Consider the following 21714-nt stretch of genomic DNA (forward strand, 5'->3'; position numbering starts at 1 on the left):
GATGTAGGAAAGGGAATTTAGAAACTTGACCAGCAATAAAAAGATGGACGGGTCAGCATTTGGTGGCTGAGTTCATAATCGAGGTCTAAGAGAGATGTGATAATAACTTGCAGCGACACCACCAAAAGGTGGACCAAGCTCATTCCTCTGATGTCGCAGTAAAGCTCAGTGGCATTTGTTATTTTGTTATCCTCTGAAATGTTTATCCATAAAGTCCCTTAGAAGCCCTCAAATGAAACTGTATTTCACTGCTTGTTCAGGGGCAGAGGCCGGGGAAAGAAATTTCAAGAACATACTGTCTGCATGAAGGAGAGGAACTTAGGTGGAAAAGCTAATGGAAATGGAATGGACCCTACTGGAGCAAACAGGGAACGCTCCCTCCTGTTCAGACGCACAGTCTACGGTGCACATTTGAGAGAGGACTTTGACATCATAATTCTGTTTTCCCCTTCAGCCAACCACAGGCATGTTTCCTCCTCGGACTTTTCCATTGTTCAAATCTGTTCCAGCTCCAGGGATTCAGACTCTGAGCTGCTTCTCTTCTCTCCAACACAATGTCTTTGTCCCCCACACCTTCATAGATCCAGATCACATTTCTGGAACCCTTTATGTACCTTGACAATGACTTCCAGTGTCCTGATTCCTGTCTTCTCTCCCTCCTTATGAAGTGTCTTTGGCATTCACTTGCTTCACCTACCAACATTTGTCTGGAAGGTTCACGGTTCTGCAGCTACTTTAAATCTGCAGGTTTCTATCTGCTGGTCACCCATGCTGAACCTCATCCTGAGTTGTTCTTACTACCTGCTTCCAGCTTTCAGTTAATGTTGCTGCACCAACCATAGTTGTTGGGGAAAGCGTAGAGACACATACGGCCCATTTTGTCCTTTCTGTTTTTCTCTTTCAGACTTTTTTCTATGCATATGCTTACATACACATGTAACATTTTCAACTTATGTCAATTTTTATTTTTTACTTTTTTTTTTTACAAAAATGGGATCCTATTATACATATTGCTCTTTTTTTTTTTTCTCTGAAGAATATCTCCTGGGCATCTTTCCATGGCATTACATGTTTACTACTTGGTTCCTTCTTAAACAGCTGCATAGTGTTTCACTGTATGAATGTATGCACTTTATTTTCCAAGTTTCATATTTAGGTCACTTCTAATTTTTTGCTATTTCAAATAATGTTGCAATAAATACCTTGGTGCATATATCTTTTTGCACCTGTGTTTTTATGTAGGGTAATTTCCCAGTAGTGGAATTGATAGTTTAAAAGATGTGCATTTTAAATGCTGACAGATTTAAAAAAAACAACTTAACCCAATTTGCACTGTTACCAAATATGTGTGAGAGTGTGGTTCTGCTCTAAGTGAATGCTAGCCTTATCTGGGCTCTCAGTGCACCTTGGGATTCCTTATTACTCATTTTCACTGGTTCTTTCATTTTACTGCCTAAATAACACTGCCAGGTCTTTATATTTCTAAGACCCCTATTTTGAGTCTGCCCTTCTAATCTTAGGAACTGAGCTAACCTTTTCCTCTGCCATCTTCAACATGATCGCCATTCAATCTGTGCTTGTTGCCTCATGATTTTGAGGTTGCTGTTGCAGCTTCACACATTACATCTGGATTAGGAAAAGGGGGAAGGATAGTGCTAGTGCATCTATCCCTTTTTATCAGGAAAGTAAAACCTTCTTAGAAGCCCTGGTACACTTCCCCTTCCATCTTTTTTGTCTTAACAGGGTCCCATGGCCATTTCTAGCTGCAAAATAAAATTGGGATATTTAGTATCTGGCACAGTGGAACAAAATTGTCATTAATATGTGTTCAAATGCTGATTTATTGCTACAGCCTAGGCATGCTGCCACCCAGAATAAAATTAAGGTTGTTTTAGTATGGAGGAAGGGAAGAATGAATACTGAATAGTAATCCACAACACTTTCCAGCGACATATATTTTGCTCAATACATATTTGTTGAATGCATGGCATAAGAAGAGATCAACAATCTGCCATCATACTCTGAAATGAATGTAAAACTCTGATTTATTGATCAGTTATTCAAAGTCACAATTTGGTTCTAAGTTACAAATGTTGGATAGCTGCCTCCAGAATTGTATTTGTGTCCTGCTGGGGACCACAGAACACATACACCAGGGCTGAGTGAAATTTTATTCTCATTTAAATTCAAATTGATTTTGTCATCTCTGAGGGGCAGATGTTATGCATCAAACAAGTGACAGATTGCAACTTTAGTTTAAACAGTAAGTAAAATTTGATTTATAATATGCTTATATTTATTGGAGAAAAATATCCAATGATGTCACTCAAGTATTTTCTGGATTAAAGTAATTTTTTAAATAATAAAAAAACAGTGGAGAACAGCTTGATACTAATAGGTAGATCCCATGAAAGAATGGTGGAGACAGCAGTGATAGGCCCTGCTTGTTTACATTTGGAATAATAGCTCTGGTGACAGCGACAGGACGAAGAAAGTGGTGTCAGCCAAGGATAAAGCTGAAAGAAAATAATCATGGCAAGAGGGTGAGGACAAGGGTGGAGGGAGAAGGGAGGTCGGGTGGGTCATGGTACAGGTAGAAAGCAGTGCTCTTGTTCCCCTGGCCTTTCACCACAATAGAACCTGGTTGGTTAGTTTGTCCTTGTGACCTGGATGGGGCCTATGTCAGAGGCACGAGCAGTCACATTTGAGATTGAGAGTTAAGTCATGAAGGAACACATAGAGCCGCAGCCATGCCCTTTGATTTCTTCTTTCCCATCTTTATTGAAGTTAAAACACACCCAGTAAAGTACATGAGGTGCTTTCACCCTAAGTGCACAGGTTGCTGAATTTTCACATATGATACAATCATGGGAACCCCTGCCAGACAAATATACTGAATGTTTTTTTGAGTACTAGGTTCACAAAGAGGTTCAGCAGGACTAAGTTCCTCTAACTAGTGGAATTTATTTATTTTTTAATCACTATAAGAGATTTCACAAACTCAAAACAGGGTGAGGCAGTCAAAGTAGATGAGTGAATGGCTGAGATGGACACTGCCACTGTGCCCTGGAATGATGTTAAGCTTCTAATTTTTGCTATCATAAATACTTTTAATGAACAGCTTTGTAACTCAAGTTATTTCCCCCATTTTAGGGTGTTTCCACAGGCTAAATTTCAAGGAGTGGACTTACAAAATAAAAAAAAGAATTATTTTTAAACCTTTTAATATGCATTGCCAAATTTCTTTACCACAAAGTGACTGTGGCAGCCATGGGCATGTGTCTCACAGTCTTCCAAACACAGAGAGCATAGTTGACCGAGGGCCTATCCAAGGCCATGCTCCCACGGGCTGCTCACAGCCAGTGATCTAGCATGGTGGGTTCGTGAAAGCAGGCCTGGGAGACCCAGGACTCCTCTGATGTCTGCCATTGGCTGGAGGACTCTCACGTTGCCTTGCTGGCCACTCTGAGGCTGCCAGGCAGTCCCAGGTGCCCACACCAGCCTTCCCTTCTTTACTGGAGGGCAGGCTGGATCGTGGTCTGACACCTCTCGGCCTTACTTGCTCTCTCTCCATTTTCTCTCACACAGACATTTCCCTTAATAAAAGTCTTGTGTGTTTAATCCAGTCTTGGCACCTGCTTCTCTAAAGATCCAGGCAAACAGTTATATTTGCTTCTCACTAGCAGAGGATTTTGCTGCATCTTGTCAGCATTTGATAGTTGCAAAATCTTTGCTACTTTGAAAAATGAAGAGAAGAGCCTTCCTTTAATTTGTGTTTTACATTTTTGTCACAAGCTTTTCAGCCATTTAGATAATCTTATCTGTAATTGTCCTTGAGAAGTCCATGGAAACATAGCACTCACTCTGAAATAGGCGTCTTTTGGGAGGAGCGGTCTCCATAGGCTTTTCCCTATTGTGGTTGCCAGCATTCAGTCAGTAGGTTTCAATGGGCAGGTGCAATCAGCTGCTACAGTCACAGAGGAATGACCGTGATTACAGTGTAAGCTCCAGGCTGAGGGACTTGAAAATAACCCATTCGGTTCTTCTTGTGAAATATAAAGAGCTAATCATATGTTCCAGCACATGGTCCCACATGATCTCATGATCTCCTGTGGGAAGGAGAGGAGACTAACATTTATAGAGCACTTCCTGTATTGTGTGCTAGGTACTTCCCTTCTCTCATTTAATCTTACATAGTTGATATTATTTTCAGTATTACACTGATGAGGAAAATTATGTTCAGAGAGTTGCCCAAGTTACACAAAAGGGCAAAAATCAGGCTTAAGTTTGAAGTTTCCAATATTCTGTCATTAAATTAAACTTCTAGGACTCTAGTATTTTGTATGATTCATAATTTTTCTATCTTCTGCATTGTATTGCATAGCTAATTGCTTACCTAGATTGTAAGTTCATATCTTCACTAAATATTCGGTAATGAATGATGCTAATGATGACTTAACTTGATTTTCTGGAATTTGAGTCAGCCTGAAGAACCATAGCTCCCTCTTAAAAGTGGACATCAGTGGTTAAAAGTGGAGGTGTGTAACATTTATTTACCAGCCCCCTCTAAAACTATCTTTTGAAATGAGATTTAAAAACATATTCCTGTCAGCCCTGGCCAGTGTGGCTCAGTTGGTTAGAGAATCATTCCATGCACCGAAGGGTCACAGGTTCAATTCCTGGTCATAGCAGATACCCAAGTTGTGGGTTCAGTCCCCTGTTCAGGGTGCATATGGGAGGCAATTGATTGATGTTTCTCTCTCTCTCCCTCTCCCTTTCTCTCTCTCTAAAAATCAATAAAAACATAACTTTGGGTGTGGATTAAAAAAAAAAATCAACCCTGTCTCTGCCCCTCCCCCGCATCAAAAAAACCCAACCAACCAGGGAACAGGAAAGCAAAAACACTCCTATGAAAATCCTTATACAAAATACAACCTTTTTTTTTCTGAAGTAAAATATTACACTATTCAACTCCAATACCAAAAGATTTAAAGGGTTTCTAGGATAGAGGAATCAAGCTCTTTGTGGAACCTCAGTTATTTTCAGGGTTATGAAAAGACAGTGACTTGGCCTCGCCTCTCCCCAGGTGTGGACCTGCGTGCTCTAAGTTCCCATCCCTCCCCCCCCCATCGTGTGATGAGTTAATAAGGAGAAAATATTACTGCATTCTCAGTTTTCACATCCCTAATAAAGCCCATATTTTAAAGCAGTTATGGAACTTTGCTCAGAATCCAGGTTTAAAAGCAAATTAAATACATAAAAAACTAAGCCTGACAGCAAAGTTTAGTTACCTGAGAAGCAACTATTAAATTTATCTCTTTAGTCAGGAGCATAAGATAAATACTTCAAAAACTCACTATGCTTTGGCTTTCAATTTTACTTTAGACTTTATTGAATAACACCTTTGGTAAGAAACGTAAATGCATAATGTAAAGGTATCCTCATCTGAATGAGCTGTGTAATAACTTGACTATGTAAAAGTTTGTCTTCTCGCTGCCACGATGAAGCTTATCTTCCTGTCAGTTTCAGTGGGGTGATTTAGGTTACAGGGCGCTGCTGTTTCATTCTGTCTGCGCGCAGGTAATCAGTGTCAGGGATGATAGCAACCTCAAGACTTATGCAACCTATGTATGTCCCTTCTGTACATGAGTCTTCATCCAGTGACAGCTGTCCTTAGCTGAGTGACATATGGCCAGTGGAACGCTTTGCTTCCTCATCACCCCTCCTTGAGATTCTCTTACTTGTCCCATTTCCCCTCCACTGATGAGTCGTTGCTGAGGATCGCAGTCATCTTTCTTCTCCAACCTACTGAAACTATTGCCTTGGGTCCAATCTCCTTACTGCGACCTTCAGTTTCTATTCATTTTCTTTGAGGGTTCCTTCCCTCCTCATTGGTTCTCATTGTCACAGCTGGCCCAGCTGTGACAATGAAATACTCAGTTTGAGGATAAAAGATATCTAGTTCCCTTTTGAAACTGGGTGAATCTTGCTTTCTCCTGTGTATAAAAATATTGTGTATCATTTATTACCTTAGTGTTACTTTGTGAGCATTTATGTTAGCAAAGGGAGAGAGGTGATCTGAACCCCAGAAGCTCCTACCTCTGCTACTGGACCAGGTCCTGCCCTGAGTATCTGATCAGGTTCCTTCTCTCCAAATCACATGGGTGGCATTTTTCTCTCTGGGGATTTTCCAAAAGCAAAAGCTATCATCTCAATCACTGTCATTCAAGCAGGATGAGATGGGAGGACGATTGTTATAAGAGCTATGCCAGCTGGGCCAAGCAAATGTAGCTGGCATGCTGCACAAGCATGATGTGTGGCTTGTGATCATAACACAGCTTATTTTTTCCTCTCCTGCTGCTTCTTTAAACTTTGTTTAGTGGGGAATAATCCCCCCTAATCATGGTTGAAAACTCCCAGACCCATGGTTTTCCTACTCACTCTTAATAGATACCCTAGAGTTACTTTAAGTCCTAGTCAGACAGGCTTTACAATCGGAACATGCAGGTTGGTGTTATCCAAACTCCAAACCTGCTGATGATTTTCCCCAGAGAGATGTTGCTTTTGGGAAGTCCTCCGTGGGAGTGGAAGGGGTGTGGCCTAGCTTTCATCCTCCTGGGTACCAGGCCTGACTCCTTTTCCCTGAGAGGGGCAGCTTGGGAAGGGAGGGGAGATGGCAGCAGAGCAAAATCCTTACTTGGCTGGGGCTTCGTGCCCTCTAGGCCCAGCAGGTAGCTGAAGATGGCATTTGTGTCAGTTTGGCAGGTGCTTCCTGCTGACCCTTTTCTCTCCTTTGTGGGCTTTATAGAAGTGTCCCTGCCTGGTGTTTCTCTCCTCTGGCTTCTATATTTAGAAGATGCATGTTTCTTTTGGGCCATTTCTGGTGACCCCTTTCCTCAATTTCTAGACATTATGGGGTAAGTCTCTGGTCTCTTCCCAAGGTCTCTTAATTCCTCCAGGTGGCCCAACTGGACAAAAACCTTAAACTGTCACTTTTTCACCTGGCTATATTTGGTCTAGAGATATGTCTCCTAAGCCTAGACAAACTCCAGGAGATCAGGCTCATCCCACTGCCAAAAGTCTTTCCTGGGACCACCGCTGAGGCAGTTGGTTAGTCAGCCCTTCTGCCCTCGAAATTTCCCTGGGAGTAAGGGGGCCCCAGTCCATAGTCCACATTAGCTTTATCAAACTAAGTCACCAGTCACACAATTCAGAGAACATATTTCAAAGCTCTCTGAGAGGAAAGTATAAAACATAGGGAAATAATAACTCAATATCATGAAAAACAAAAGGAAAAAAATGAAGTGTGATCATTGAGATAATTCTTAGCAGCAATTAGATACAATAGTGAATTTCTCTCTAAACTGAGAGGCTCTTGTTCAAGCAAAATATTACATAGCTCAAGTATATAAAACAGTTAAAAAGCAACCCTACTCTGGCTGCAGTAGAGATGGGGTTTAGAACCAGTGTACTCATTCCACTCTACCTGAAAGATAACAGCAGGTGAGCTATGTGGGACCTCTGGGGCTATGGAAAATAGTTTGAAACCACTCTCTCCTTAGGCTGCCCAGTAAACCCAATAGTCATGCTCAAACATATCCAGGTGCAAGAATACCTGGATGTTTTGAGAGCATGGTGGACACCATCCAGAAATGGTAACATTTTAAATAAATTATAACTAATCTGTGAATTATTGCTAAATCAGATGCCATATATGCTGGTCCTTGCCCTCTGCATTCAGATTCACTTATTGCTCTTTTCTGCTCTGTGTACTCAGGAGGTGAATCCTTGTTGGCTATGGTTTCCCAGGCTTCTGTGACACCTGGTTCCTATTGTGTGTGGCCAAAGGGAGGTCATGGCAGGAGATTTCAGACAGAGAGTAAGGGAGAAGGTAGGGTATTTCTCCTTCCCCCCCTCTTTCACTTCCAACCCTCTCACCCCCTTCCACTCTTCCCCTCTGCCACCTGTCCCCTCTCCAGGTTGGGTGACTGCTCATTCTCAGAACAAGATGCTGCTGTACACCTATAAACAGGTGTACACTATGGATTGACTCAAGACTCCTACTTGCCAGGTTTCAACCCACAACTCAGATTCTGTGGTCATCAGTTCTCTCTGGGACATTGTCTTGTGACTGCTGGTCCCCTTTTGGGGACACATCCTATAACCTATTAATTCCCTCTGATCCCCAATCTTAGTCACTGCCTCTCCTTCCAGACTGAGATTAGGTTCCCAGCATAGGAACCCAGGTTACTGCCACTTCATTCCTCACAACTGAGTCTTGATATCCAGGTAGAAAGAGATATAATATCCAGCTTGATTTGCATTGGTATAAATTTATATATGTACATATAGTCTATATGTGCATGTATATTTTAAAGTGGAAATACCTTTATTTTTTTCTGATAGAATGAGATTATTATAAAAAATTCAAACACAGAGAGTGTAAAAGTTTTCCCTAACACAAATCACCCTTCTGATGAATAATGTTATCAGTTTATATTGATATAATTCTCCCAAACCCTTTTTATGAAAGTATAAACTTAAAGGTATATATTATATATTTAAACAAATAGATATCTAAATAAACATATATTTAAATATATAATGTATATATTTTAAATATATCTTTATTGATTTCAGAGAGAAGAAGGGAGAGGGAGAGAGAGATAGAAACATCAATGATGAGAGAATCATTGATCAGCTGCCTGCTGCATGCCTCTGCTGGGGATTGAGCCTGCAACCTGGGCATGTGCCCTGACTGGGAATCAAACCTCGATCTCCTGGATCCTAGGTTGATGCTCAAGCCCTGAGCCACGCCCGACTGGGCAATATATATATTTTTAAAACAGAAATTGCATTATATTTCTCTGTGATCTGCTTTTCATTTTAAATTCATCATTTATTTCTGAACATAATCCTGCCCTCATTTTCAGTCTGGACTTGCTTTGGCTCAACTTCAGAGTAGTCTGTGATTTAAGTTTGAAAGAATAATTCTTCCTCTCTTTTTATAGTCTTTTGAGGAGGAATGTTTGTTAAATTTTTTATAGTGATAGTTTTTACATAAATAGATGCTTTTCATTGAGACCATCAAAGCCTTCAGTGCCTTAATGATTCTGCTGATTAAATGGAAAACACATGAAGGCATGTCAACCTGTCAAGCAAAAGAAAATGCTCTCTCTCTAATGTAAATGGATTACATAAAGGCCTGGTCACCCAATGCATCAGGTGATAGTGTTTCACGCTTTAAAGGCCAGGTAGGTATTACTTCTCAGAGTTGTTGTAGAATGTTGAACTTTTAAACGAAGAACTAAATTGTAAAACTGTCATAAATCTGAGTCTAGCTTTCAGAAGGCAAGAATGCTATTTTTAGTGTGTCTGGATTGCAGTCTTTCCCTTTGGTAGTTGATGATGACTGCACAGTAAGAATGAAAAATGAAACTCCTGGAGGTTGGATAGCTAAGGAGATTGAAAACACTCAGACAGCAGAGCCTTTGGGTCACTAATTTGAATTGGGTTCAGATCAGTGATGACTACAAATTGTTCTGTCTGATGGCAGTGAGGCTTGCAGAAAATACATTCCTCACCTTTATCTGTGTTAATTATGTCTCTCTGCTTGGGGGAGCCAGGTTTGCTGGTTTTAGATTGTAATCCCCTAGAGGGCAGGGACCATATCTGCATAATGCACTTTTTTCACCCTCACTTAGGTGTTGATTAGATACTTTTGATTAGAGAGATAAAGAACTGCTCTTCTGAGGTGACCTGGCTGGTGTGAAATTGTGACTATCATACATTCCTTTGAAATAAGAGGGTGACATCTCCTCTAGTTTGTCCTGAGTCGCCTTGGGAATAGTTTAGTCCCACACAATGACAAATAGTCTCCTTTTATAGTTCTGTCAGCAAACATTGCAGCTCATACCCTGAAATTTAAAGATATATATTTTTTCTTCTTTTCTGATTTGCACACATCTATTGGGGTCTCGCTGAGCACTCACCTTGTCCGCTATTTTCCTTGATCGCTTCAGCACACCTTGATTGTAACGTGTTATTATAAATCCTATTTATTTTGCCTGTTAAATGTTATTCTCTACTGATACTGATCTTTATGTGGCTGTACCCAACCTTTTGGGGGATTAAGGCCATATCGCCAACTGAATGGGAGAAGATATTTGCAAACAACACCTCTGATAAGGTGTTCATATTCAAAATATAGAAAGAATTTACACTCTCAACAACAAAAACCAAATAATCCAATTAAAAATGTGCAGAGGGCCCAAACAGACACTTCTCCCAAGAAGACATACAAATGGCCAAAAGAAAGATAAAAAAAGATGCTCAACTTCACTAGCTATTAGGGAAATGGAAATCAAAACCACACCTGTTAGGATGGTTATTATCAATAAGACAAGTAATAACAAATGTTGGGGAGGTTGTGGAGAAAAAGGAACCCTCATTCACTGCTGGTGGGAATGGAGGTTCCTAAAAAATTATAAATAGAGTTACCATATAGCCTCTTCTGGGTATCTACCTGAAAAATCTGAAAACATTTATTTGTAAAGATATATGCACCCCTATGTTCATTGCAGCAATATTTACATTGGCCAAGGCATGGAAACAACTAAAGTGTCCTTTGATAGAGGATTGGATAAAGAAGATGTTGTACATATATACAATGGAATACGACTCAGCCATAAGAAAAGATGAAATATGGCTATTTGTGACAACATGGACTGGATCTTGAGAATATCATGCTAAGGGAAATGAGTCAGATGGGAAAAGTCAAGAACCATACAATTTCACTCATATGTGGGGTATAAAACTGAAAGCAACAAATGAACAAAAAAGGCAAACAAAACCCATAGACACGAACAACAGAATGGTGGTTCCTAGAGGGAAAGCGGGTATGGAGGTGTCATAAAGACTAAAGAGTTATATATAGTGAAGAAGGAGACTTGACTTGGGGTGGTGAGCACACAATGCAATATATAGATGATGTAGTATAGAATTGTACACTTGAAACATATAATTTTATTAATCAAAGTCACCCCAATAAATTTAATTTTAAAAAAACATAAAGAAACTATATCGTACATCTTTTCGAACCTCCCCAGCTACTAGTATAATGTTTGCAACAGTAGGTGCTAGTATTTGTAGAGTTTTATTAATAATATCTTAAAAGTTTGCATAGCCTTTTATGTTAACTGTTATTATGCAAGCTATATTTTTTTCTGACTTTTAATATGTTACCAGTGCTATGAAGGTGGTGCCCACACAGTCATGGAGGTTGTACACTGCACAACTCTAGAAGGGCTATTCATCATGAATGCCTCTGATGGCTCTGAAAAATGGGAGTCAAAGAATGATAGCATTAGTGCTCAAAATGAAGCATAAGTAACTGCAATAGGCTAGGAAGGTAAGAATGGGACTAAAGTGTGACTCCTAACACACTAGTTCTTGGACCAAAAACAAATATGGTAGGGACGTTTTTCAAGTAGTGTTTTCACTACTTTCACCCTGCTTTACTCATCCCAGAGGGATTTTTTTTTTTCTTGAAGACTCAGTTTATTCCCATCCTCAGCCCTCTAAATAGAGTTTGACTTTTGTCAACTGAGCTCTTGGGCTTATGTGACATAGAATCAGGAGTCTCTATTGAGACAGACAGGATTAGAGAGCAGGGAGGACAAGGGAGGGATAAACAATCCAGGGTCCTGATTGCTGGGCTTGGTGGGGAGGCTAAGAGAGTAAGAGTCTCTGGACCAGGGAAGTCTGGGAGAGAGAGGAGTGGACAGGGTGTTTCAAAGTGCTGCAGTGTATATGAATGGATTCCCTTTATTGCTTGCAGGTCAAGATAGGATAGATTCTGTTATAATTGCAAGTTGCAAACAAGTGAATCTCTTAGGCTCAACACAACAAAAGTTGAGTTCTTGTGCAAGAAATGCAAAGTCTGGTGCAGGTCCCAGGGACCCACTTGGGCAGGTGTCCTCTACGTGGTGCTTTGATCTTAGGACTCTGCTGTTGTAAGAATGGCAGGGAGGAGGGGGCATAGAGTCCTCACAACCACTCTTCCAAGCTTTGGCCAGGAAGAAACTTGTGTTCAAAAGTCACTGCCTGACCCTGGCCCTGTGGCCTGCCTGGCTGCAGGAGGACTGGGAAGAAGTCTTCCATGAGCCGGGAAGGTGAGAAGTATAGGTGAGCTCTGCTTATACCAGCCAGAGGCTCTTCAGAGGCAGGCAGAAAGACTGGAATTGCTTTTACTTTTGGTGGCTGGACAGTATCTCTTATAGGCAATACCTCTCTGAGACTGGGCCACAAAGGGCCTTGGAATTTACTTGGCTTACATAGAAAAAGGCAACTGTACGTAATAAACCTTCTTTAGGAGTTTCTGAAAACACAGAAAAGTAGTTGTCATCCTGCTGAATATTAGACGAGATTTGAAATTTTTTGTCTGCTTGCTCTCTTTCTCTTTTTTTCCCTTTAGTGAGAAAATACTCACAAATGCAATTACTCCCATGACTTATTCAGAGGAAGTTTTAAATTTGGTTTTATTTCCTTGGCTTCTTTGATATTCACTTTATTAGGCATCTTAAGATGGAGAAAAGGTTATAAATTCTCTGTAGTGTCATTAAAAAGAAGCCTGTCTAGAATGACATAAATGTGATGGTCATTCATGATTCCTTTGAGCTTTGTGACTCTTCCAAGAAAATAAAAAGTCTATATTGTAAATCCATAGGAGAAAGGAAGCTGTCAGGATGTGCCTAATGTGATTTCTTAGCAAGTATATTTCAGTAGAAGACAAAAGAATATAGAAGACATACAATTTTTTTTAGGAAAAATAGCAAGATAAATTAGGAAACAATTTTAGGTATTTCTACAATTTTCTAACAGGAACAACTATTTTTTAAGAGAGATCATCTGATTTGTGCCTTCACAATGTTTCAATCATTTCAACAGGTGGCACATACCATTTACAATGACAAAAAAACAAACCCTGGTTGCCATAAATGAGAGGGAGAAGGCATGACTGGATACTTCAGTATGCAATTACATTTTCTGCATAATTAGTCATAAATTGAGCATCCAAACATAGATGTGTGTGTAATTAATTATGACTTATTTAAAAGCACTCAGGTTGTGACACGTTGTTCTTTGTTTCCTGCAAATCAAATTACTAAAGTTGTCATTTCATTTCAAAATAATTCTCCGTGAATTATTTTTTAAAATTTCAACTGAGATAGAGGGTTGATTACAACATAAATAACTGATGCAGTAAGGTAAATACTAGTGAGGAAGGGGTAGGGAGGGATGACATCTGAAGGTATAAGGTTGCAGTGGGTTAGAAGAACTTACTCTGAAGCTGGAGGAAGGAAGCTGAGGCTGGGGCTGGCAGGGCTAAGGAATGGAAGATTTTCAGTGTTTTTGGTTGGGTTATCTTGGCCAAGATACCACATTAAGAGAAATCATACATATGAAGAAAGTCTAATGATTAAGGATTTGGAGATAAAGCTGACATTGCCATCCTTTAAAACACGTTCAGATGAAATATTCTGTCAACCAATGAATATTTTTAGCAGACTTAGATCATGTGGATTCCAGACCATATCTCTTTTCTAACAGTGTCCATTGGTTGTTTGAAGAAAGTTAAGATATAGTGCGTGGGCATGTGTGCTGTCCACCTTATTGCCTTTTCATGTACATTATGTGATGACACCTTGGTAACTATGCCTACAGCAGGGGCTTTGAACTGTTGTTAGCCAGTACCTTTTCCAGTGTGAGCAGTCATGAAAGCTTAGCGATTTTTACCTACTAGGCTTCTTCTCTGTGTATAGACCAGGCCAGTGCTTTTAAACCTTTTCCATTAAGTATCCCTAATCGTGTGGACATTGCAATGATATCTCTGGAAGTCTGGGGTTGTATTCCAACCTCAGCCCCTGAGAAAACAGGACAACGTCTTACTTTTTTAATGTTAGAAATTCATATGAATTTTTAAATTCTATAATATAGCCACGTCTGTTTTGACATAAAACATAACATTTTAAATCATAAACTTTGCCATAATAATGTTTTCCTTCTAACTCAGTGGTTAACGAGTGAGATTCTTTTCCAGCGAGGCTCTCCATGGGGAGAACCCCGATGAGCAACGGACATCTAGCACAGCAGGCGTTTTGGTATCCAGGCAGTTTCTCTTCTCTTAATATTTTAAGAGTCCAAATCTTGAGCTATCGGGATATAAATATCTATAGACTTTCCTGAGTTTTATGAGCTATTTCCATGCTGCCCTAGAGGAGAAGGGCATTTTCAGGCAACTGTTGGTGAAACCTCGCTGGTTACATCTTTTCACTGAGAGCCGGCCAGTCACTCCTGTGGTGTGGCCAGCCTAAGGCAGCTGACCTCTTTCTACCCCCTCATTCAACACAGCGAGAAGACAGAGGCAGACGCTTTGGGGCGAGGCATTCTTGGTGAACAGTGCCTAGTGTTACAGTCAGGTTGTGTAACAGTTTTGGTGCATTTTACTGCTCCCACAGTATTGTTTGTCACGAATTTGATGCTGTTTGCGCCTGTGTCCTGTACTTCCACCCCCAACCCAGCCTGTAGCAGGTTTGGTTAAAAAGATCACATAATCTAGTTGGAAGTTTCTTCACCAGGTAAGGTGGTAGGAACATCATTAGGCACTTTGAAAATCAGTACAGGACTTCTTTATTATAAATAATAAGGGATAAAATATAATTGCAGGGCAAAATCCCTTTATCTCTATGCTTTTTTTTTTTTTTTTAATTGTAAGGTAAAAAGAACTGAGTTAACTTTAGTACCTCAGCCACTTATCTAAATGTGTGTTTGGATCATGTTAAAGTGTATAAAACAATGGTGGCCTTTGATGGGGGTATTTTTTCTAAGTGTCCCCCTTTTCCCCAGGCTCATTCAGTCATTTGTCTTTAAAAAATTTTATTTGTCAATTACAGTTTACATTCAATATTACTTTGTATTAGTTTCAAGTGTACAGCATAGTGGTTAGATAATCATATACTTTACAAAGTGATCCCCCCGATATTTCAGGTACCCACCTGGTACCATGCAGAGTTATTACAGTATTATTGGCTATGTCTCCCTGTGCTGCACTTTACATCCCATGACTGTTCTGTAACTACCAATTTGTACTTCCTAATCCTTTCACTTTTCTCATCCAGCCCCCAAACGCCTCCCCTCTGGCAACCATCAGTCTGTTCTATGAATCTGTCTTGATTCAGCCATTTCTGTAGTGCAGGATTCTCCACTGCTTCTCCTTTTCGGGGCTTACCTGGAACAGGATCAATGTGTCCACCTCTACTTTGGCTCAGAGGAATCTTCCCAAATGATTCTCTTCTGTTCTGTTGCCACTTTGGTCAGGGGGCAAGTTTTCCCTTCTCATCCTCAACCACATCCTTGTTGTCCAAGCCTCCCACCTTCAATTCGGGAGGAATAAAAATGCCCAGGACTCTCGAATGATTATTCTCGATTACTGGGTCGGCTTATCTTGACGACCTTTCCACTCCTCTTTTTAGTTGTTAGGACAGAATGCCCTTTCTGGCTTTTCCACTTCGAGGACTTCTGGGAGTTCTTCTTTTCCAACCTACATGCACCCTTTGCCCACTGCTCTCCCTTCCTCCCCTCCTTCTGTCTAGTCTATAAATGGAAAGAATTTGCACACATAGGCTTCTTTCAGTCCTGTTCTCAGCCAGCATCTGCTTTGAGTATTGTTTCTCCTTCTGTTTTGGCTAGAAGAGGAAAAAAATGGCCTCGAGTATTGCTGAGAATCCAGAGGGTAATAGAACCTACCCACAGATTCAGATTTCAAGATATAATATTGCCACAGCACAGGTTTTTCTCAAATTGCTCCTGTCAGTTTTAAAGTGACTTTCAAACTGACTTGGAAGGAAGCCTCCAGCAAGTCTTTGCTTGAAAATGCTTTCCGTGATCTCACCATCAGCTCATTCTTTTCTTTGTGGCCTCTCTCAATATCTTGGGACTCGACTGAACGAAGTTTGGAAACATCTGGAGGTCTTTAGGCTTCTTAGAGCTCTGAAAAAGTGGTCCTTGATTTTTCCTTTGGGATAAGATGAATACTGCTCTCTTTTGTCCTCAGTTAGTTTCTATGGCTGCTCCTTATGCCACAGCATACCAGTCTCCCTGGACTTCGTGTAAAAATATAAGCCACCTCTCTTCTCTGGATAGAGGTCCTGTATTAGCAAGGGGCTTCTGAAGTTGCTAACGAGGAAAAAAGTGTTTCTGGAGAAGAATGTAGGGAAGAGGAATTCTCATCAGAGTCAGCCAAGGAGTGCTTGTCTGAGACCTGCTCTCAGGCCTGAGGGGGCTCAAATCCAGCCCAACCTCTGGGGGGCACTGATCCACCCTGAAGAAGGGATGTTTCGTTGTTGTCTCTTTTCTTGAAATTCATCTGCGCAGTGGAGTAGTTTTTATTTTGTTTTATTTATTTTTGCAATTTGCACAAAGACACTCTAACAGTGACCCCGAGCACTGTAGGACCTAAGCTTTGCTAGACATTTTGAGGTCAATGTTATAACTCAAATCCTCCCCTCATGTCCAGAATCAATTGACTTGAAAAATAATGAAATACCATGGATGCTATGTATCAACTAGGGTGAATTTGACCATAAGACAATAACAGAGTTTAGGTGGTTTTTAGGTAGCTCTCCTACTATATAAGGAAATGAAGGATGTCAGAAGATTGTAACCAGAAGCTGAGAGAGATGTCTCCAGACCCTCAGCCTGGAATAGCATCCCAGTTCTGATTGATGCCACTATCACCAAAGAATACTTACCATGCCAGTTGAACCACTTGGTCTATGAACTAGAGGTTTAGTTGTCCTTGGGTCTAGTTGCTCCATTCAAGCTCCCGGGTATGGGCTGATATAACACTCTTGCTACAACTCATCAGCTAAGATCTCATCAACCGCAAAAGAAAAATTACTAAAAGATTTGAAAGAAAGATTATTTCAAAGTTTAGAAAGAATAAAATTATTTAATATCTCACTGAGCTTAAATGGTCAGGTCTTTGAAATCAGCATGATGACGATGATAAATCTTTTCTTCTAAAAATGCCTTATCGGCACAAACTGAGCAACCACTTCACGAACAATTGGGCAGCCAAATAATTGGAACTATTTCAGAAGAACAAATGAAGCAAAAGAGATCATGGAAAGCTGGAAATATATGGATGAAATTTTGAGCCTAAATGAACATGCAGCGCCATATACAAAATAATCAGTGAGATGTGAAAACAGATGTGGATCCCTTTGATTTGAATCAACGGGGTATGAAGGGCTCTTATTATTAAAGGGAAACCTTGATGCCACCTCCTCCTTGTCCGGATCCAGACATCCAAAGTCCTAGCTTTGGAGATGCAAAAACCCATCTCTGAGCTGCATCCACTCAGGAGGCCTGAGAGCAGTGCTCTTTGCCTGACTCAGAAGTCCTCCTCCCTGTCGTTCTTCTTCTGAAAGATTTTCCTCCCCATTAGCAATTTTAAAAGCCCCCTTTAAAAGAGGAGAGTGGCCTATATTTTCACACTACTTCAAGTCTGAATAGATGTGCATAGAGAAGCAGAGAGAGACAGCTCAGAGTGTTCTCTGGCTTTCCATCTGCTCTTCTGCCCTGGAGTGTCATGAAACACCTTTGCAGCCTTTTAAAAAACATTTTCTCTCACTCATCCATGAGCTTCTGAACTTAGTAATGTTGGTTCAAGTACTTGCACACAGAGAGTTCTTCTTAAATATAATATGATAAGCAGAGGGGTTTTTTTTGTTATGGACATTGCTTTTACAGATATTTAGTAAATGCATGGTCTGTGCAAAGCCCTGTCCTAGACAATGGGCAAACAGTAATGTGCAAGACTGGTAAGATCCCTGCCCGCATATATCCTCTAGTCTAGCGCAGTTATTCTTAAACTCTGATGTAATTAGAACCTTAAGATTTATTGAGCTATGTGAGACTCTTATTTACCCTTATATCAAATAATCCTGTTCTATTGTGCTTTTTAAAAAGGATTTGGTCTCCATATTTTATGTTTTCCTTGCTTGCATCTGTAGTTTTGTTTCACTGTTATTTTATTGTGGACCTAGATAAGAAGCATTCGACACTGTTAGAATTGTGTGTAAAGTAAGAATAAATAGTTCCTAGATGTGCGTCTAAACATTTCTTTTTTCTGGAGACATTCCAATGCATGCTGTCTTTAAAGAAGTCACAATAAGAAGCTATGCACTTATTTCAGCGCATTTGTTTCAAAATATTTGGAAGGTGCATAATCACTGAGAAGTTTCAAGCTGGCTAGTCCACACCTAATGAACAGGGCATTGAATTCCTGTTCAGCAAGTACTCATTTTCATCTCTCTCCCAATTGGGGTGAAGTATACTTCCCTCCTTCACTGACTTTGCGTTTGGCTGTGTGATTGCTTTGGTCAATGAAATCTCAGTGGATGTAATGCAAGCAGAGGCTTCACATGTGCATGTATGTCTTGTCTTCCTATGTTCTTGTGATTCTGCGGAGAAGAGCATGCCCCAGATATTCACTGCTCCTTCATCCTAGACCCCAGATTGAAACATGTGCAGCAGACAAAAACCCGACCTGATCGCTGGAGCCAAGCCACCTAACTCTCAGTCTGAAGCACAAACACCCCAGGTGATCTGCAGCCCTCAAGTGAGAAAAGTACATGCTTGCTGCCACAGTCATTGAGTTTTAGGTATCTTATTATACATCATTGCAGTAATGACTGTCTACCACACTGTAAATTCAGAGGGGCTAAGCAGTAGAATGTTGTGGTAGACAGAGTAATGCCCTTCCAAAGATATCTATGCCCCAAAGCCTGGAGCCTTATGAATATGCTACCTTACACAACAAAAAGGGACTTTGCACATGTGATTAAGTTAAGGATCTCAAGATGCGGAGATTATCCTGACAAGCAATGGGGGCAAGCTCTAGAAGCTGCAAAAGGAGAACTTTTAGAAATACAGCAACATTGATGACACTTTGATTTTAGTTCTACAAGATCTATTCTGGATTTCTGACTTCTAGAACAGTGAGATAATACATTTGTTTAAGCCACTGTTGTGGTACTTTGTTATAGCAGGAATAAGAAACTGATACAAATATATTAAGAGTAAATGAATAATTACTATTCTCACTGTTAAAGGAAAATATTTCTATTTAGAATAATACACAGTGAGATCATCCTACTAATGTATTCAGAAAGTATACTTTCCTTAAGTCAGTCATCTCAGTATTATTTCCATTAACTTTTCATTTAATATGATTAAAGAATCAAGATGGTGGTGTTATTTTTAAAATAGATTGTTATCTGCCCAGCCGGGCGTGGCTCAGAGGTTGAGCGTCGATCTGGGATCCAGGCGATCAGGGTTCGATTCCCAGTCAGGGCACATGCCCGAGTTGCTGGCTCTATCAATGACTCTCTCATCATTGATGTTTCTATCTCTCTCTCTCCCTCTCCTTTCCTTTCTCTGAAATCAATAAAGATATATTAAAAAAATAAATAAATAAATAAAATAAAATAGATTGTTATCATCCCATGCGAGAATAAATATGTAATGCACAACAAACACTTAAAATTTGCATTAACTTCATCTGGGTAAGGATGGGATGACTTGTCCAAATGAATGGAATGTTAAATATACAAAGTATTTTATAAGATTTATTACTTTCAAGTAGTGCAAGTAACTAAAATTACATTAATCTAGAGCTAGTAGAGGTTCCTAGCTCTTGATGCTTTAAAACTATATCTGTCTATACCCTATACAAAGATTTGGGTTCAGAGAAGACAAAAGGGGTTTGGAGTTGGGGAATCTGTGTGTGTTTTTTTTCTTTTTAAAACTATCTATTATATATATTTTGCAAGTATACATTAAAGTATGAAATAGTTTCTCACCTTTGGGAGATTATATACTCTTACCTAGATTTAACAATTATTTCCATTTTGCTATATTTACTTTATGTGTTTTAAAAACTTTTTATCATAAAAAATTTCAAACTAAAAGTATAGTGCAGTGGACTCCTTTGTCACATTGGTGAGTTTCAGCAATCACCAACTCATGCCAAGCTTGTTTCACCAATATTATCTCCCACTCTCCCCACCCCCATTGACTTATTTAAAAGTAAATCCCAGATATATCTTTATTCTAAGCAATTATTTCAGTCTGCATTGTGAAATAATAGAAGAGTTAAGAAATATATAAAACCATAATGATAGCATCACACTTAATAAAACTAACAATTTTTAAATATGTTCACAGAATCAGTTTAGATTTTGTATAATCTGTATTTTTAATAAATTCCACAGATTTCCTGTTCCTGCATGGTTGAGAATCACTGCGATTTCATAAGGTGATATTATGGAGGCATAAGGGAAGTTTTGGAGATTGAAGATGCTCAAACCTAGTTTGTTCTTTGAACTATTTCATACTTGTATATTGAATGTTTGTTGATATTTAATTGATTAATTATTAAGTGCTTACCAGATCTTATGGGAGGGCAGAGAAAAGGTGATAGGCAGAGAGCATGGTTTGAGGCTAGAGGCGGCCCTGGGTGCACTTTGGTGGAGCCAGGAGGCAGAGCACACGGGACCGGAAAGCAGCCGGAACGAGGCAGAAACCAGTCAGAGGCAGTCAGTGGGCTCGGAATCCACGCTGGAGAGTCAGGTGAAGAAATGCAGCGGGGAGACTGGAACAGAGACCTAGTGTGTGCACAGCACCTGCAACAGGGGCGCGATTCCTGCCAAGCCAGGAAGTGACCCCCAGGTGGGCCTGCAGGGGGATCCTTGCTGGATCTCTGACCCAAGAGAAGTGGCGGTAGGTACACCTCCCTTAATGAGGTATTTCTGACCTGTGATTTGGAGGACTCTGCTCTTTACAGGGGACACAGTAGGCAGCCCCAGTCAAGATCACCTGCTTCGTCTGTTCTCCTTCAGGCTCATCATGCCAGGCTGCCTGTCTCAGAGAATCAAAGGCGTCCACATGAGAAGTGCACCCTGGAAAAAGAAGGGGCAGGGAAGGGACGCCCAAGAGCACAGCTTCATTTACTGTGGCAGTTTCTGGACGAGCTCCTGGCTATGGAACCAAGGTCATAAAGGGTCACCAGAGAGACAGGTCAGAACCCAGACCCCTGAATTCATGAACTCCTGGGACCCCAGTTCATTCCCTTCTAAATATAAAATTGAACTAATTAGGGATCAAACATGCCACTGAGATGAATAATGGAAAGCTAATAATTGTTTTCCTTTCCTTTTAAAGAAACACATCACACTCAGACGCCCATTTACAGATATTTTCAGTTAAAATGTCACATAATATTTGTTATATCAACAGGAGAATGGAAATTGAGTTGGCGGTGAAGCATTGCAGGGACAGCTGTTACCTTGGAAACTGTAGTAAGCAATCATAATTACAATTAGCAAGACTCGCACAAAGTACACATAAATATTCACGTGCCAGAGATGAGTGGCACGTTCACTGACAGTGGAGTAAATGTGAAACCGTTGTTTCTTTCTCTTTGACATGTCCTTGTAGAGATGTAGGTGCTATGAAGAGACATTGCAGCATTTTTGAATTTAGGAGAATGTATTTCCGTATGTGCTGGTTTTGGGGCTTATAACATAATGACATCTGACATACAGCAGATTATATGGAAGCTTCAACTGACCCTTAGTAGATGTTTGA

General features: G+C 40.2%; 1 long non-coding RNA gene across 2 annotated transcripts in view; it reads left to right on the forward strand.

Moving 5' to 3' along the window:
- The window catches only part of LOC308555385, a 231784-nt gene that overhangs the window by 75017 nt on the left and 135053 nt on the right, over positions 1–21714 (forward strand). For both annotated transcript variants that reach the window (XR_013998537.1, XR_013998538.1), the window contains exon 4: positions 20967–21144. This is a non-coding gene — a long non-coding RNA (uncharacterized lncRNA). The remainder of the gene's footprint in view (positions 1–20966; positions 21145–21714) is intronic.

This window comes from Miniopterus schreibersii, assembly GCF_964146895.1.
Source record: "Miniopterus schreibersii genome assembly, chromosome: 3".
NCBI lineage: Eukaryota > Metazoa > Chordata > Mammalia > Chiroptera > Miniopteridae > Miniopterus > Miniopterus schreibersii.